Here is a 16,233-nt window from a genome sequence, read left to right as displayed (position 1 = left end):
TACATTTCCTTCTGTTGGGTCATAAACTGAAACAGCCACGACTTCCTTCCAAATCCATACCGTCACTACATCCGAATGAGTGCTATATCTGGCGATCATAATAAGATTCATGTTGCTGCTTACGTAAAAAAATATTCCAGACCATCCCGTCTACTCTACGCTACTTCACGTTGTTAAAGCGTGACGTAATTTCGTCACAAACTCCTCCCAGGCAAAACGACTCCAAGCATGGCTACCTTCATAGGCTTCATTCCTGCATGACGCATTCTGCAACGAAGTTCCGTATACAATTACGTTCCAGACTTTACTTTTAAAGGTAGGCCTTCACAAAGAATGCCCCTAGTTCACACAACCATGCTGGAAATGACAACTGAACTTCGCTGTAGAATGGTCATCACTCATGCCTGATATTCAAGAGGTCTGGGTTTCAAATCACGGCCTGGAGACAGGTTATACTGACTGAAGATTTTCGTGGTTTCTCTCAGTCATTCGAGGCAAATGACAAACCACCATTCATTAATCATCCCATCATTTGAAGCTATATAATCTGATCTAATGACAGCGTCGTTAAAAAACGAATAACGATGTTAATTATAATGAACTCATTTTTAGCCCTTCGTCTAAAATAAAGACAAATAAAATACAATAAATGTTAATAATAACAACAAAATGCACTATGTATTAAATCCCTGGGTGCCTATTGGGACTTGCCGATTCAGCTCCATGCGGTACCGTTTTACGCCGCGAGGAAATGTCTTCGGTTCGCATTCGCCACGAGGTTGGGTGGACCTGCACTCATTACACCCAGTCCGATCACATGCTCTCCCTTGACTGCTTTACCATAGCTCTAGAGGCTGGGAGGGGGTTGAAGAGTGGTGGGTTGTGGGTAACAAACCGAGCCCTCGGCCTTGACCGGTTTAATTTTATATCAAAACTATACCAATAAGTGTTTCCATATTTTGCCATCAGAAACATCAATGAGGAATAAAGCATGGAGATGTTGTCTGGGATAAATACAGCCAGTAAAAGTAACAGAAATTTAAAATTCAAATAGCAATTACGTAAAATATAAAATAATAATCATAATCGTAAACAAGAAAACTAGGGTGGATTGTAACTGAATGGAACACCTTTCAATAGTATGCAGACGAACATCACAGAATAAGAGAACTGCCAATTAATCGTTTGAACATACGACGAAGTCCATGCAGACCTACTTGGGAATGTAATATCAAATCAAAAGAAGATTGAATTTATTTACAATCGACTGTTGAATTTAACATGTTTATCAAGTGTTGCCAAAATGGGTTCTTGGAGAGACAAGCTGACAGACCCTCGTAGACAGACACACAGACAGACAGACACCGCCCAATTATGAAACCGTCCCTGTTCCCCGACTGAAAGCGACGTTTCAGACATGTCACACGTTGAGCTGACCTGATTTGTCATGAATGACATGTTTCCATTAGAAAATCCCTGAACTTGAAAGAATAGAAGAGGAGACATTTTTCTTCTTCTGTAGGAATGAATAACTTGTGGAAAGGTCATGTCACCAATGTGTAAATTCTCTATTTATACCACCTTCACAGCAGCGAGTGGGATTTATTTTACATTAAGAAGGTTAACTAAAGAAAACAAACCGAAGCACGTGTTGGAACGAACACGCAGAGGTCAGACATTGTACGCCCACGCAAGTAAAAATAGAATACTGCGCACAAATCATTATTTTATCCTAATGAGGTGAGTCTATTAAACCGTTTTACTAATTTTCGTCCAGGGCTCCGACTCCGATGTTCAGAAATTAAACTGGTCTTCCTATATCCTCTAGACACATGTCACTATGTCTACATTTCGTCTCCAATATAAGAGCTCATTTTTTCCATCGTTAATTGTGTTTTTAATCTGTGGTCTCTTTGTTTCTTCGTTACGTAATTGGCGACTCTCAGCTACCGATTTAAAAAATCTCGCGTGTGCAGGAAAGTTACGGAAATTTAATATTAAAATTAATCTAGTGATTGTGAAGAAGTTTATTGAAGTGTCAGAATAAGGATTGTGTGATGAGCTTTGGTGTTAAATGAGATGATAATGTTGCGTCATATTGTGATGATTATAATTGTTTAATTTTAACCGTCTAATCACAATAAAATATTTTATTAAATATTAAAATATTATTACTACAATTAACATTTAATATTTGAAATATTTAAAATATATTAAAATGATGCTCTTTCTATCGAAATGTTCGATTTACAATTAGAGCATCATCTTTTTCACGACATGTTTCGGTTTTCAATGACCCATCTTCAGGTGTATAATCGATATAAATTCAAATGTAATATTCTAAATGCAATCCTTCGTCAGATGTCCATTAAATATCAGTTATCCTCTTCTAGATCAATTGTACTTTGTTATCACATTCAATGTTGTTTCGTAAATGTATGTCGCGTATAGCGTGATCTTGCGTGGGTGAAATGTTTGTAGTGGTTTTTTATAATCGGTCTGTAAATAAATGGTGTTAAAGTAAAAGTGTCCACACTCTATGAAGACGTGTGGGGTGGTGGATAAACAGAAAGTGCAATTCACTCCTAATATCAGTACAATATGGAGGCGAATGGCCAGCTTCAAGTCCCGGCCGCTTTGCTCCAGCGGAAGGAGCTTCCTAAAACCTCGTCATCCAGCCCACAGCCTATTCAATATAAATGGTCGCGCTCTTGGAGACTTGGTTAGTTGGTTATTTTAGCTTGGCAGTCGATTCGGGTTCTGTATTTTAGACATGGCCGACGTCAACAAGATGAACAGTGGTTCAGTCGAGTTCGGTAGGAACACAAGAGAATGTAAAGTAGAAAGAATCTGCAATAAGAATGAGTGGTAACACTGGTTCATGCGTAAGTCCCTTCGACTATGTACCGAACATGATAGTCGAAGATCGGCAATATAAATGATTACTGTGAAATGTGAAACGGAGAGAAGAGAGCAGGTGGCCCAGATAAGGATATCATCACATCGTTACACATGTCTGTCCGAGCGATGAATTGACTCGACCTTTAAACAGAAGTATCTGTCTGCGCAGAAGCATTGACTTTCTACTACGCGATGTAGAAACCTCGGCTGACTCTCAGTTCTCCATTGGTTTTCTATCTTTATACAGCTTCGTCTCATTCTTAATTTTTAATTGTTACTGGTTTGTAAAAATGTATTCTATTAGCCGGGTCGCTGGTAAGACGCCCATAGTATCAAATATCACGCAGATTTCTCGAAGAGTGCAAATGTTTTTAGTAAGAGGCAATGTTTTTGGACAACATTTAGCATGACGTCATGGATTCGTTCGAGCCAATTCTCCGGCCAGACAGACAGTACCTCGTTCCGAGAATACAGAATACAAAACGACATAAAATTATGTAGACGTTGGTCTTACGGACAGTAACGCCCTGTGGACTAGTAGGTACATTCTGACTGCAAATTATTCTAAAAACAGAATGGTTGAATGGCATACTGTATAACGTATAATTTAGGAAATTATAAGCATTAGATCACGTTTTTGCTGTGTTTGATTACGTTCAAACGGGTAGGCAGACAGAAATTATGGGTCGTCCAAGGGCAGCATGTGCAAAGGCATGGTAAGGCTTGCAGAGTCAAAGTTTGGAAGGAACCGGAAATAGACGATTCTTTTACCCAACAAACTTAACAATAGATAAGTAGCATCACTGTTAAAGAAAAATAAGAGTGTACTCGTGAAGGCCAGCTCTTACTGTGGCTCCCCTACGCGCGGTTCTGGAATTAGGGGCAGAAGAGGCAATGTTTTACGAGGGGCGTCGACTGCTAACTATCCCTTTCGCCGCTCAGACACGCGGCATTGTCGTGTTTTGCAGCCTATACGTTCACTTGGTCCATTTCTACAATAGTTCGGAGTTCTTTGTGTCGCTGATTCGAAATCAACGTAGGCTCTGAGATCACTGGGTTTCGAATTCCGGTCCGCCTGGTGGGAGGTTTATGGGTCTGAGGAATATGAACATTCCGTATTTAGAAGCAAGGTCTATCAAGTCTCATTTATTCCACGTGTAAGTACTGCCACATGTAGGCTATCCCCGTTGCTAGATAATCGGCCTTGGAACACCTGATCTCCCGACAGTTGGTCCTCATAAAACCTGCATCTTTCTAGACCAGAGTGTGATAACCGTAGGCCACTTGCAAACTAAAATAATTCTTTAATTCGTTACTAGTCACCACTCCCTTATTTATTCACTTCGGTAGATTTAAAAAGTATCGTGATTCTTATCTCGCCTGCTGTTTTACGTAAAAGTGACCTCCCCCCCACATAAACACGCGCTACTGACTTCAAAACCTTGCTGCAAAATACAAGTTTTTCCATGTAAAAATTGTGTCACATACACGCTGTTGCACGATCAAATATAAGATAAAATGTAACTAGCACAATTAAGATTGTATTTGAGCACATAACAAGGTAATTTGTAACTTCTGAGTAAGTACTGTTAAAAATAACGTAAATATGATGTTATTTTTCAAAAAGAGTGCCAGGAGTGGTTTCTTAACCTTCTTAATTTAATTCAGCCGAACAATATTGAACAATACTATTATATCCTTTAATGTGTCATTTTCTATAATACTTTGTTTGTGATCTATGCTAGGTTTAAATTTATTCCTCAGCTTTTACCCTCAGCGTATATTCTCCCCCCTGAAAGACCAAGTTTAACACTCATATAAGAAAGAGGGCTAAGTTGTAGTTTTCTGTATTTCTGGAACAATCTCAGAAATTAAACGTAGATATACTAAAACTGCTCTATGTTATCCATAGATCATATTCTGTGAGTTGGTTGAGAACGAAGATAAATATGTCCCATTTGAACAGACCGCTTTCTCAATACACAATTTGCATTCCATCCAGGCAATGAATTAAGTTTGGATGTGACAGTATTTCACATTCATTGCGGTATTACGTAAAGACGAGAGACAGAAACTCGACCTGTCTATGGGAGGCAGGGCATTAAATGGGGCATATGAAAGATGAAATTCATCAGGGACAGACATTTCTAAGACAGCAACACTTCAAATAGCTTGAGTCAGTAACTTTATAATCCACGAAGTTTGGATGAATCGATGAATAAACGAATATTGGGGCGTATACTCATCGCCTGCTGGGGAAATACCACGCCATCACAAATCTGTTCTTCACAAAAAGGCAAAAACCGCCGGGCTATAAGATAACATTGTGTGTTCCCTGAATGAAGTGTACCACGAAGTGAATAAGTACGGGGTGGCACATGGCGGCCCGAATGTTCCACATCTGAAACTACTGAAAGCACTTCGTTGATGTCTGTTATTGGAGTCTGTCTACACTAAAATATTTCGGGCGAACGTGTTCATATCAATGCAGTTTTAGCCCCTACTTTAAGCGAAGATGAAATCTAATTTTATTCGTTTTCCTAAAAAAATGGCTTATTATAGGAAAAAATGTAATGACATAAAATACAGACCTCATTTACCTTTCATTTGAAACATTTTTGTATGTGGTAAGTATTTAATGTGATACAATACGAAAAAATATTTTTTCCTTAGTGTACACCACTAATCGCATTAGTGATTAGATTAAAAGTAATAAGCAGGTTTGTATCTGCAATAAATGAAATCCAGTGAAAGAGGCCTATGATAAACAGCAAAAAACGCAATCCGAAAATAGGCCACGTTTGAACTACATACTATTATTTTGCCTGCTCTATTCACCATAGTTTCAGACTGCACGACAAAACGTAATCACGAGGGACATGGACAGCGCTGCAATATATTATGAAATCCTCTGTAAATAATGTTGTAAACACTGTAACTCTTCCGGTCGACCACATAATCTTCTGTTGGAATCCTAATGGAAACACAAATAATTCCATTTCACGTGTCTTTCGTCTCTCACTAGCTGTATCGCTTCAAATGGAATTCCAAACATCTAGCCAGAAAATTCCTCAAAGCTCGGAGCAACTTTAACTATAGCAAGTAACAGTTCTAGTTTCTCTTTTTCCACAACTCGTGATGCAGCACAGATCGAAAACGAAATGACACAGGAATGTCTCTTGAAGACGGCCGTCACGTGTCACACCAGCTCGTCTTCCTCCTATGTAAATGCTGAGAATTTAATTTCCTCTAGTCTGCATCTGCATATTTCTGTCTTTAGTCGCGTTATCACTAGAATGACATTGGCAATAAAATACACAACAGAAGATGTCAGTATCGAGCAAGCTGGTGTGTGACCTGTACTGACTTTCGCATATGCATTTATATTATTTATTTATTATTTAGTGTTCTGTCTGACGACAGGTCCATATGAACAGGATCCTTCCATCCTTTTCTCGGACTGGGACCTGTTCATATACGTTCTTGGCAGATGATCCAGAAGTGGTTTGCCATTGCCTTCTTCTGTGTGTGAATGGAGTAATTGTTGGGATGCCACGGAGAAACCGGGGAAGCCCCCGGAGGAAAACTCCGTGTTGCCTAGACCACGGCCTTGCCCAACACAAGTTATAAATTCGGGCACCGCCGGGAATCGAACCCGAGACCCCAGGATTACAAGGCCAGCGTTCTAACCGCTAGACCACCGTGGCCATCATTTATTTATTTTAATGTTCTGTCTGACGACAGGTCCATATGAACAGGATCCTTCCATCCTTTTCTCGGACTGGGACCTGTTCATATACGTTCTTGGCAGATGATCCAGAAGTGGTTTGCCATTGCCTTCTTCTGTGTGTGAATGGATGCCACGGAGAAACCGGGGAAGCCCCCGGAGGAAAACTCCGTGTTGCCTAGACCACGGCCTTGCCCAACACAAGTTATAAATTCGGGCACAGCCGGGAATCGAACCCGAGACCCCAGGATTACAAGGCCAGCGTTCTAACCGCATTTATAGGCACAATAAATTTAAATAGCAAATTACACCTGCTAAGACCCGTCAGTGTTTAAATTTGTTTCTTTTCCTTCTTTCCTCCTTTCACTTGATTAACTGTTAAGCGTTGACGAGACTTTTTCCATACACCGTATTTAAAAATTAACTTTAAAAAGGGCTGAATTATTATTAAAAGTTATAGGGTGAAATTTGGTTTTGATTAATACCCGGTTTAAAAATACGCCCAAGTTATTTTAATATGGGGCCAATTCGTGTGACTGTAACAGCGTCTACGCACCTAAAGCCTCCAGGGAACAACTCCTGTTGTTATTTGCTGTTTTCGTGGCGCTGGTGCTGGGGATGGTAGCCATGTTGGAGTTGATAAAATCAGGGTCATCCACGTCGAATGTGATTCCTTCTTCAAATTCCGTGAAGGCTAGCGAATCGGTAGACATCATCCTTAAACAGAAACGAGGGGACGTTGGTGAAAATGTTCGACACCCGAGGCACACGTGGCTAGAGGTTAACTACTTTCATAACTGTGGATTAGCTCAACTTTCTCTTCCAGTATTCCAGTGAGATAAACACCGATGATTAAAACAGCTGAACACTGCGACTTGAATGTCACAGATCTGTTACGAAATAAACTGAGACTAGTTTGTAAGAATGAATTCTACCGGCTCGTCTCACCTAATGCTACCCAGTTATGCATGTTCTGGGCTCTAACGCCGTGCAGACTTGTAGTAAGATACTAACGTTTCGGGGGAACATACTGCCTCCATCTTCAGGACAGGTTCATATACTGAGCCACATAAACCAATCCACACCCACCCAACATATTTCTTCAAGATCCACTGAATTAAATACAAATATTATTATATTATTATAAAGCAGCCGCAATGTATTCATGTAAGCATGTAAGTAAGTTTGGCGTGCATTTTCAAGTCAAAATTGTGAACTCTCACATTACCAAGAAACCAATGACATTCTTTGACGACTATAGGTCAACGTTAGCTAATTTAATGGCTGTGATTATAATTGGATGAGTCTCGAAATAGCTCAATTGATGGACTGCATACATTGTATTCCCATGCGCACTTCCTAATGATTCTGAGGTATTTATTTTGAAAAGTTTTAATTGGTTTATGTAGCAGTAGCTTGAGAATACTTCATAGTGATAAGCTTCGTAATTTCTGTTCTTCACTAAATACTATTAGAATGATAAAACTGAGTACAATTAATAGGCGGGACATGCGACACGCAATTTGGAATCCCAGGCATAGATGAGAAAATATTAAAATCAATCTTTAAGAAACAGGTTGATAAGAGTATGGACTGGTTTCATCTGGCTCAGGCGGGGAAATTCTCGACTATCCCAACGATGATTTCGACTCTTAAGATCGTTTCTGCTTCGTGGAGCGAGTTACAGCTACGTGCTTCGGAATACAAAATCTAATAGCATGCCTATGGGTTGAGGAACTACATTATGGACTTTGCTCCAGGCGGCTGCATAGCTTGCAAGTAGCGATTCCCGACACTTATTTTCCCTAGAAAAGCCGACACCACTCATTACTCCAGTTCTGCCTGCAGTTAGCGACAGTTATCACACAGCGTGCAGAAATTACCGCGGTAAATGTTTCTCTCTATAGCTCATGAAATGCACTTCTCGTCCGAAATATTTACAACTTACTCCCTGATAAATCATACTGTTCACATACTCACGAAGTGTTTTTGTTCTTATGTGACGTAAGTTCATCACCCTGGACAAATGTATTACGTCCTAAGTCTTCCCAAATCATTTCATTTCCCTACAACTAGAGAGAATAAGGGAGTTAAAAATAAACCCTTTGAAGCTGAAGCTGTCTAAATTTAAGAATTCAGTCCGCACTGCAAAGGAAACACGGCACTTCACCATTACAAAGATCAACTGTTTAACGCTGTTTAAGGAAATAATCGCTGTTTACACTAAGAATCATAGTTCGTCTGATTAATATTAAAGAATTCAGTCCGTACCGCGAAGAAAACACCACACTTCACCATTACAAAGATCAACTGTTTAACGCTGTTTAAGGAAATAATCGCTGTTTACATGTAAATCATACGACACTCATAAATACAAAATGCAGCGTTACTGATTCGAAAATTAGGTGGTACATATAGTTACCACTGGGCTTTAAAGTGTTAAAAACGTCTTACGTAAAAACAAAGTGGTAAAATGTGAATAGCAGAAGATAAATTTGAGCAGTCGCAGCTAAGAGGCTGGACTCGGAATGTCACATTGCACATCTAAAGAAATAAATCGCGTAGGAAATTGTAAACGAACGTGCGACGTGAAAATGTAGAATTTGTTCAGGCGGATTAAATACGTCCGTAATGTTAACTGTGCTCTTCTGGGTTGTGACGCTCTGCAGTTCATTCGAATCTTACAACATTTTCGTAGGCACCTTCAAGAGCACAGAAGACCACAATCGACAATTTCACCGCCACTAGAACCTCAAATCTCAAATAAACGGGATGTTAGTCACCACTCAACCTCTTGCGTAAACCTTTTCCAAAGCGCTTTGTGTTGAACCGATCAGAAGGACATCTGTACCCCACCCTGACCTCAAGAGCTGTTTTTTTCTATTATGTAACAATATTAAAGCACTGCTGGTGTGTCCTTTGAAACTTTGCCAACCCGTACGGCTGTAGGAAACGAGGCTCACTGACATAGGCCTCTTGTATGCAGATACGGAATAAAGCAATTATACGACGCCGACCACGTGCAATACAGGCACACTGCCCTACTCATGCAGGTGGTTTGTTCCTGGAAGACGCAGCTAACATAAAGACGCGTAAATCTCATATTGTTATAGACTAAAATATTACAAAAATGTTTTGTGTAAACAATTTTGTTTGTATGCATGACTTTATATATTTTAGATAAATGTTTTATTTATTATTAATTTATTTGCTCCAAACACAGAGCAGCTCACCAATGACAGGAGACTTAATTAACACAGTGAAATACAAAACAAGCATGCTCTACGAAAAAAAAAAAAAAGAATTACATATTTCTCAATATTATATATACATCAAATAAAGTTAAAGAGTTCTTTCTATATATCAACTAATAACAACAGACAAAGTATGGATGTTGCTTACGTATTATTGTCTTAAATAACAGTTATCCAACAAATGCACAAGTTTTAGAACATAAATATTGACTTCATTACCTTCAAATATTTCACTAATAACAACCTGAAACAAGTTTTCGATATTCCACTGCAACACTGTTATATTTATTACTCATTTTAAACTACGACTTTCCTGAAATTAATTTTAAAATGGCGAACTAAGTGATCGATCTTAGGTGGATATGACACCATAAGCCATTTTCTCTAGAGAGCACGGAAAATTTAAATATTATTTCAGGCTTCCGGCAAACTCTGAGCTTTCACCATGGAATTAATTTTGATTCATTAGTTTCTGGAGCAGTCCGATTCAGGAGTTCTCTGCGCGCATTCTTATCCTTTGCGCACCGTATTTTGTCGCATTTTTTATACATTATTGGCGCAGGATTCCGTCAGTAATTACCGAGGTCAAGGCGCGTTTCGCGAGCAAATTAACTTTCAGAACTTCTTACCTCAATAACATGCTCTCGGGGTATCCAGTAAGCGTATAAATCGATATGGGAAACAACAATCGGACCCAGGAAATAAATAAATAAATAAACAACAATGCCCTGTCCTAAAAATTGCAACGAGCCACTATTTAATTCTTGTATCACAGGAGCCAGAAATCAAAGAAACACAAATGGTTGTGAAAGCGTTGTTTCTGACTAGCCCTTCTTAAAGATCAGGGTCTCACAGAAACTACGGAACCTTGCATGATAGGCAAGTAGGAAAACAACTAAAAATAGTAAGTTTCATGTGGCATACTAATGCAATGGATACGCTCATGACGAAACAGTAAAATCTGTAATATTCCCCTTTCAACACGACACAAAACAATGATTAAATGCACTGGTAGTGAACTTGATGCATACAAACAACACGACTTGTTCTCAACCCCACAGGGATGGCCAGTGCCTCAAGAAATGCCGAAATCCTTATTGATTGTAGTTCGGAGAACTCGGATGACATTCTTAATCTCAAAATTTAATGACTTTTAGTTTCAAATGAATGCAAAACAAATATTGCCAGTCATTTCTTACTTCAGCTATTACGTTGTGGCTTATTACTAGCCCACAGCGGAGAAGCATTATATTGTTACCTCTATTGAGTTTCACTTGGTTCAGAGAAGTGTATTGTTGTACAGAAGTAGAGTTACAACTGTAAAGTTGCAGTGCGCGTTCAGAACTCCGATTCAGGAATTGTAAACAAAAACAAACGAAGATGGAATTCGCAAGTGGACAAACAATGTCACGCACAGTTCTGCCACCACTGACACTTTAAAGAAACTAACAAATTATAATAAACTAGTTCCTGCTGACTCGCAATGCCACCACACACGTATCAACAATCCATTGAATCGAAGTTTCACAGACAGTGTCGAGAGAGTATGAATCAGGATTGACGCATGCGCTTTAGCGGTATGAAGAAAACGGGCGGGCAGTATTCTGTAGGCGCTATTTTTTTTTTCGTATGGTGACCCTGTAACACGTTGCATTCATCCGTTCATTTAGTTGCTTCACGCATGTTTGCCCAGACACTGACACCTCGGTTTCCACATGTGATTACAAGAAACATGCCCTTTGGAATAAAACGGCAAGGTGCAGTTTTTGGAGTAAACCGACGTTCCACAGGTGTTCTTCACACCACATCATGTGCGTCACTGTTACTCTGACGCGATCCGATCTCATTGTTGGACTTTGTGTAATTTTTTGCACGAATGAGTCACGGCCATTGTTGGGAAACAATGGGAGCCAAGGGTTCCCATTTTTGCACAACAATAATCCCCGGCAATGCAGGTTGCCTACCCCCGCAGGAAAAAGGCGAAAGATGGACGAGCTCATAAGGTCTAAGAACGACGTTTACACCGAAGAGTCGGGTCACATATGAAGCCCACTAACTTAGAACCGAGGGTTTGATAATGTTGTGCTTGGTAAGGGGCGAAGCACAAGGCATATTAGATGAGTATGAAGCACTGATGGAATGTATATTATTTTAATAGCTCTATTAAAGCACTAGTTGAATCAAGGAAGTTGTGAAGGACTGGATGTGTGGTTGGAATATGATAAAAGAGAAGTGTATAAAATTCTGGTGGGAAAAGTGAAGGCTTAGATGACCGAGACATTTATGAGAAAATAACATGGAAGTGGATCAATAGGTAACAGTCCTTTTTCTGTCATAAAATCGATTAATAGCTGGATAATCTGTGATTGATATATAATTAATCGATTAAAACAAAAACCTGTTTCATTCTGAAGATACTTGGAAATACGTCCAATAGAGGGCAAAATGAATGATTTCAGAGCCAAGTGGTTAGAACAACTACAGAGAATGGTGATGTTACGAGAATGCCAAAACAAGCATTCCAAGAAAAAAAACATACGTTGGTAGTCCAAGAAAGAGATGAGAAAATAAAGTTTCGGCAGAAATATTTCCTACACTCTGACGTGAAAGATATTAATGACGATGATATTTAAACGTACTGATATGTCGAAAAGGTGGTTCAAAGACTACGCCTGTTATCCTTATAGAAGAACAAAAAAAAGTTCCAATATTTCTTAGTGGAAAACAACAGTCACTCCGTTTCTATGGGCCGACAAAATTTTCATGCCCAGTTTTTCTTCAGAAGAATGGCTACACTGTTTTATACCGACAAAGCTTCCCAACTACGATATCTCAGATCGAATACGTCTAAAGAACACAATGCACAAACAAAAGAATATTCTTCTGACAATAAATTAAGGTACAAGCTTCTCGCTCATAACATAAATGGCCTCGCTTTTCTGATCTTTCTGCTTTTTATAGGAACTTGAATCGAGTTTGACAGCCACTGAAAAACTAACTGACCAGACCAAACGCAGAATTGCGCTGTACCGGCCCTATTATAAAGCGTCGCTTGCTGATTAATGTACTTGTACTTGACAGTCGCAATTCGTACCAATGGAAATTGTGGGCAGAAATGTATCACTAGATTGTAAAATTATTAATTTATAATCCTCCCTGCTCTCGCCATACGGATGTGAAGGGAACGGACTTCATAAATACTTCTCAGAACTTTTTCTCTCATACAAGTACGACTTACTTGTTATATTATCTCACGAGATTTAGCGTCATACTAACAGCATGGTCGAGAACACTTTAAGACTAACGCCATTAGATGACGTCGGTTATGAGCATAACCTCCAAATTTTTCGAAGATACAGCTACCACCACGTCAGAATCTGGTTTGAAGTGGCAGCAGCGTCTCTAGAAACTCAGAACCTGGCGAGATCGTCATGTTGGTATTATTGGCGGTATGAAATTAAAAATCACAAAAATCGTGTGGCCTCTGTTGGTATGATGTTCATACCACATTTCATAAAAAAATTCACCAAGTGATTCAGAAGTTAGCATGAGCTAGACTTCCCTTAAGGGGGGTTCACACGGAGTCGTGGACCGGGCGAGAACACGACCAAGAGGACCGGAGGTCGTGCTCACTACCGAGTGGGAACTAGTGGTCGTCGCACAGTTGGTAGTATACGACCTTGAAGCCAGCGGTCGTAACCACTCCGGCATGTTGGAGTGATCACGACCAAGTCAGTCGTGCGCCATTTTCGAACACGTGACTCTGAAGGCGAGAAGCATTTGCGAAGTCAAGTGAGAACTGGAGACGGGCGTTATTAAGCAGGTCGTGTGAACCCCCCCTTTAGAAATAAGGAAAGTCGTGTACAAATAGACATCAATGTGGGTTCCGTCGTAATAGATCTACAAGTGATCAAATTTTCTACATTCGCCAGATACTAGAGAAAAACTGGGAGTACATTGGGACAGTAAATCAACTATTCATGACTTCAAGAAAGCTTATGACTCAGTTAAAAGAGAAACTCTATACAACATTTTGCTTAAATTTGGTGTACCTAAGAAGCTACTCAGGCTAATTCAAATGTGTTTAAAACCTCCAGCAAAATTAGTTTGCCCGATACATTTCGTACTCAGAATGACCTGAAACAGGGAGATGCTCTGTCACTCGTGCTTTTCAATTTTGCCTTAGAAGGAAGTCCAAGAATTGAATGGGACACATCAGCTTTCGGTCTAGGCTGATGATATTAATGTTTTAGGCGATAATATAAATACTATAAAAGCGAACACAGAAACACTCTTAACGGCTAGTAGGAATGTTGGTTTAGAAATAAATGCAGAAAAAACAAAGTCGGCATCACAATTCAGGACAGCACCCGAATGTAAGGATAGCTAATAAATCGTTCGAAAAATGTGACAAAAATTCAAGTACGTGGGGACGACGCTGACAAGTCAGAATGAGCAGATGAAATTCAGGGAATGCTTGTTATCATTCAGTCCAAAATCTTATGTCTTCCCGTCTCATAAAAAACAACAATTAAATATTAAAATATACAGAAGTGTAATTTTGCCAGTTGTGCTGAATCGGTGCGAAACACTCTCTCTCTCTCTATCTCTCTCTCTCTCTCTCACACACACACACACACACTCTGAATGAGGGACATAGACTGAAGGTCTTTGAAAACGTAGTGTCGAGGAAGATATTTGAACATGAAAGGGAGGGAGACGGACCATGGAGAAAATTGCATAATGATGAGATTCACGGCTTGTACTCCTCACCGGATATTATCAGGGCAATTAAATCGAGGAGGATGAGGTGGGCGGGACATACGTTACTCATGGGGGAGGAGACAGCTAGGAAAACCTGGAAGGATAACATTAAGATGGACCTTATGGAGATAGAAATAGATGGAGCGAACTGGATGCAACTAGCTCAGGACAGAGTCCGGTGGCGGGCTTGTGTCAACACGGCGATGAACCTACGGGTTCCATAAAGAAGGTGGGCTATTCTTTGACAAGTCGAGTATACAGCCGACTTTTGAAAGAATATCCTGCACCACAGACTGAGTGTACAAGTAGAAAGTCTTATTCATACAGCAGCGTACAATTGTAAAATTTCGATATCCATGTGCCACAGTAAACGAAGATTCTTCTTAATGTCCATTCCACACAACTAAATTAAATTCACAGATACGCAACTAAAATCTCATCAAATTTTAAACTGAAATTTGGCACCTACCCCTATAATCACCTATATCTAGACATAGGGGTCATGAAAATGATAGTTTCCATGACTGCTGTTGGATGTTGGCTCATTTTACTGATGAGATATGGAATACTACGAGTCCTTTTTTGCTGTGACCGCTAAATTTTTCAAGGGAGCCTGTAAATATTATACCAATTACTTACTTTAGCGATGTTTAAGTCTGGATTTGATTGGCAGTTGTTTTAGATTTTACTTACCGAATGCAATAAGGGCTCGTATCAACACCACACAAACTTCGTGGCACATTTCATACAGGACACATTCTTCGACTTCTGTTTATTTAACATTTATTATCTTTCAAAATGATTACTAGATGGAATCTGTAAAACTGATATCTTCGGACGCAACATTGAAGTATTTCAGACATTTTGTACAATACGCTCATCGGGGTCACCAACATTCCAGAAAAACAAAACAACTTTGCAACGTTACATAATTTTTATTAATTCGTCTTTGTGAAAGATGGCAGCACAATACATCAGTGGATGTATAGTATGCTATCTAGCGTCATACTGTAGAATCTATTTCATTAACTAGTGTCAGACGCTCGTCTTAAATTGCGTATTTGCTAAACTAAAATGTCCTTCAGTTTGAGCCGGACACTTCATAATTAAAAAGCATACTTTCTTTAAGGGGCTTTTCCGGATTTTAGTTTTTACTTCGTGTATAGCACAGGGATTTAGGGAAGAAGTAATCTTCTAACTCAATAGCCATCACCAACTAGTTGAATCCCCAGACTCTCCATCCACATAAGGTTATCAGCTTTCACCCTTTGTCAACACCAACTTAGCAGTGTTTCCTGCTTAGGGACATCTCAACTTCCTTGTCCCACCAAGGATTACCTGGCCCTGAAAACATCTTGTGTGTGCGGAATACCCTGTGGCTTTAGGATCCTGAACAGACAGGATATTCCACTGAGACCAAGGTCAGCAAGCACCACTTAAATTTCAATCTTTATTATCCCAAGACGCCAGCTGCTGTGGAACACAGATTACCTTGGGCTATCCTAGCAAAAAATTCAGGTGCATAGACTGCAACATGACCACTCTGATTCATAACCAAAGTTCTCCAAGTTATTTGTACATACTTTA

At 39.6% G+C, this 16,233-nt stretch overlaps 1 long non-coding RNA gene across 1 annotated transcript in view; it reads right to left on the bottom strand.

Moving 5' to 3' along the window:
• LOC147872113 (uncharacterized) overlaps positions 1-9,576 on the bottom strand; it is a 127,187-nt gene extending 117,611 nt beyond the window's left edge. Inside the window, exons 1-2 of the long non-coding RNA XR_015537807.1 lie at positions 8,609-9,576; positions 7,185-7,345 (exon numbers count right to left, since the gene is read on the bottom strand). This is a non-coding gene — a long non-coding RNA (uncharacterized LOC147872113). The remainder of the gene's footprint in view (positions 1-7,184; positions 7,346-8,608) is intronic.
• Between the last annotated feature and the right edge of the window lie 6,657 nt (positions 9,577-16,233).

This window comes from Zootermopsis nevadensis, unplaced genomic scaffold (genome assembly GCF_977971745.1).
Source record: "Zootermopsis nevadensis isolate Lab colony 2312 unplaced genomic scaffold, Znev_1.0 Znev_ptg000030l, whole genome shotgun sequence".
Taxonomy (NCBI): Eukaryota; Metazoa; Arthropoda; class Insecta; order Blattodea; family Termopsidae; genus Zootermopsis; species Zootermopsis nevadensis.
The sequence above is the reverse complement of the archived record's forward strand: the minus strand, read 5'-3'. Positions and strand labels throughout refer to the sequence as shown.